The sequence below is a fragment of the Oryza sativa genome, chromosome 5 (genome assembly GCF_034140825.1).
Source record: "Oryza sativa Japonica Group chromosome 5, ASM3414082v1".
In the NCBI taxonomy this organism is placed as follows: Eukaryota; Viridiplantae; Streptophyta; class Magnoliopsida; order Poales; family Poaceae; genus Oryza; species Oryza sativa.
The window spans coordinates 2,493,778-2,497,803 of record NC_089039.1 but is presented as its reverse complement, the minus strand read 5'-3'; positions in this window follow the sequence as shown (position 1 = coordinate 2,497,803).

The following is a 4,026-nucleotide window of genomic DNA, read 5'->3' as shown; positions in this document are numbered from 1 at the left end:
GTAGTATCTTAGGTCTTAAGGCAGTACGTACACAGGTAGCTGCTGGCTACCGCGTTATCGCATCTGTTGGTAGGGACGACAGTATTGAAAGGCAGCTAGTGATTGACTGCTAATTATTCCTGACGAAATTACGATAGGCATACTGTTCAATTCAACAACTGCTATACATATATATGCATCAAATTTTATAAGTATATATACGTACGTGTATGTATATGAAAAGTATATGCATGAATGTATGCGGCGATCCAGTCAATAAGTCTCTGGATCCGTGTGGCCGCGGCCTGCAAATTGCAAATTCTAATTCGTCACAGAGACCGAATCTGATTCGAATTTGGAACACGCTCCTGACGCATTCGACGATTGGAGACGAAACCACCGTGCAATTTGACGCAATCAAAGCGAACTGCGAGTATTACTACTATGCAAGGAAGTTTCAGTAATATATATTCAGTCTACTGTAGCTTTCTGGTCCATATTTTCCTTGCTCTGGATCTTCAAATGGTTCATACAGCTTTTACGCTTTAATTTGACCTTCACTAGCTAATGCTGTTCTGAACCTCACAGATTTCTGCATTATTATCTCCTCTTGGATCAGTTAGTTTTCGTCAGAAAGAAAGAACAGCGCATTTTCTTCAGCTGAATAGGTCAATCAACGCTCGCTACAGTGTAATAATACAAATTAAACCTCACAAGAAGCTTCTATAAATACATGCAATGAGTGGTTTCGTGATCATTCATTCAGAGCAACAGAAAAGATCAAGGTGAACACATCAGAGAGCTAGATCATCAGCAGATCGATCAAGAAAAAACACATTTCGTCATCGATCTGCAGGACGAACAGTATGCCGAGTGTTCAGGAGATCAGCGTCCACAGGGTGGCCAAGATCGAGCCGACGACGCCGACGACGGTGGCGAACGCGGTGAAGACGCCGGCGCCGCCTGCAGGCGGCGGCATTGACGCGGCAGCGGCGGGGTACATCGCCAAGATGAAGCGGCGGTGGGCGGCGGAGTCGGCGGCGGCGGCGGCTGCATCGTCGTCGTCGTCGACTCGTGCTACTGCGAAAAAGCGTTAGAGATTAAGGAAATCAAGGATTATATTGCATGCAACACATAGATCTACATGCATGGATGGATGAAAGTTAATTAGTTTTTGGTGTTAATTTTCATTGACAGGTTGTTTCCGCTGATTGTTTGTTGTTATTGATTGATTAATTGACTGGATTATTGTACGTAGCTTACTTGTTACAAACAAGGACGTTGAGGTGTATATATGTTTCTTATTATTAATATAATATAAAGCCTAAACATGTGTATATATGTTCCTTATTAATCATTGAGTCAACATGGTATCCATGTTCTTAGTTAATTAATTAGTAATCAGTGTGGTGTGATCATGAGTTGTCAAGGTATCTTGTTTGGTATAGCTCTAACTCTAACTTCAGCTCTAGCTCCAGCTCGAGCTTCATCTCTCCTGGAGTTTGAGTCTAGCCAAATAGTTTAGCTCTAATATCTAAAATAGGAGTAGAGCTGGGTGGAGTTCTCTCACATGAACTAAGAGAGGTGGAACTGCTCGACAACTCCACTTCAAACCCAACTCCTAGAGTTAAATTTAGAAGTTGGAGCTCTACCAAACAGTTCATATGGGTCATATCAGTCGCTAATTTACACACTATGCATGACGCAATTAATTAGCCCCTGATGCACATGGAGTAAGTAAAATAATTGTTGCACCGGACGAGCTCTTTTTAGAATTAAATTTGAAAATATACTGTTGATTTGTTTGTTTCTCAAAAATATTCGGAATGCAAATTTATTAGCAGAAATATACCGTCGATCTCGCACAACCATTCCACGAAAGTGACGTGGAAGTGATGCCCTGAACGGTCTCGCGCGAAGAGAGCGCGAGACCGCACGGTATCGCGTGATCATAGCACGATACCGTGCGGTCTCGCACGACGAAAAAACGATACCGAACGACGAAATCGAGGACGTACTACGTGGTGGCGGCATCAGACCACGCGGTCTCGCGCGGCCAAACCGCGAGACCGAGCAGTCTGGCTCAGTCAGTGAGCGATAGCGACTGCCTCTACCGATTGAATAAGGTTAATTAGTGATTAATTAATCGATAATTAGAATAATTAATCACTAATTATTATTAATTAATCATTAATTAGGATAATTAATGACTAATTAAGTAGCTCCGTTGGACATGACATTCGGTCTCGCTGATTCCTTACGCGAGACTGTTCGGTCTTGCTGCTTCATCACGCGATACCGCGTGGTCTCCCGCTCCTACCGCGCGACACCGGTATATTTTCGCTAAAAAGTGTATATCACGAATATTTTCACGAAAAAACCAAATCAATAGTATATTTTTAAATTTAATTCGCTCTTTTTATCACTAGCTAATAGCCAGGATTACACAAGAGGCATGTGGCATAAAAGTGCACTTGACCAGCAAAAATGTAGTGTTCAAAACTAAAAAAAATCATGTGTACTTATTGGCAGATTAATTTTTTTTACTATGTATATATATAGATCAAAGCGCTCTCTCCTATAATATTATTGGCAATAACATATTTTGACAAAGTATTGATGATAAAAGCCTTTGGGGAAATTTGCAAGATAGATTTGCATGCATGGTATATATATACCTGTGACAACGTTATAAAAGTAAGAAATTATTCTTGCATTCTAGAAAAAACAATGTGTACACATTAGGAACTTGACGGCAGTAGTTTATATTATTATTGCAGTATATATGCCAATCAATGCAACATGCCATCTTTTATGACCAGAGGAACCAAGCCAGGAAATAAAAGCATAGCTAGTGGATACCCGCAGCTTTGCTATGGGATTTTATAAATCTTTCTAATCAAAACAACTAAAAACAACATTGAACTAAAGGCGATAAAATACTCAATATATGCATGTTAAGCCACAACTAATATAGAACAATTAGCATACGTAATAAATTTATAGTTATGCTTAAGCATAGAAATAATCTAACGACCGTGATTAAGAATGATAGTGATCCAGCGGTCCTTTTTTTTTTGTTGACGACGTGACTCACCGCATGTTAAGCGTAATTGGGTCTAACTATATAACTAGTAGACATGGGCATTTTTATGTCATCTTCCGGAGGTAGCTCGGTGACGTCACATATTATTTTCTATTATGTGGAAGCAAGAAACGCGAGAAGGTTAGTGGGCGAACATTCACCCACTACCTATCTCGCGAATCGGTCGGAACGAAGAGGATGAAAGATGTGCCACGGAGGAGAAGGGGGAACTCATGGGGGAGCGATATTGTTCTTCCCTTTCCAATTTTCGGTTTTCCTCTTTTTATGTGGTCCTTTATCTTTTTCTTTTTTTCACTACCTTTTTCTTTTTCAGATTTCTTTTTTTAACTCTTTTCATTGTTTCTTTAACATAAACATTTTTATATGAATTATTTCATGAAAACTTAATTCCTAGATATACATATAGATTTTATGTATGTAAAGTTTCTATATGTAGACTTTATGTATATAAACTTTTTATATATAGACTTTACGTATATAAACTTTATATAGAATTTATATCTCTGTAATTAGAAAGTTTGGTGTATCAGTTTTAATAGAAATAAAAAAAATGCTGATCATCACCGGATATTTTTTTTTAAAAAAGAGAGAGTCCAATCCAAACAAAACCTTGCAACAAGAAAACATAAAGCATGCATGCGTGTACTTGGTATTTTAACCGAAGAAACAAACTACCGGCTCGTTAGTCATTACTCCGTACTAATCATGATTAAGCACGTAATTAGACATGTAATTAGCCATGAGGAATAAGAGATGAAACGGCAGTCGGGACAATCATGAGATTCCTAGCTCGTGAACATTCGTATACTAGACATCCCCTTCACTATTTATACAAAAATATATTGATAGTGCCGACATATATGAATTAAAACATCATCACTTTAATAATAGATCACAAAAACATTACTTGGTTGGTTGAAAACAAACAAATACAACTAGAT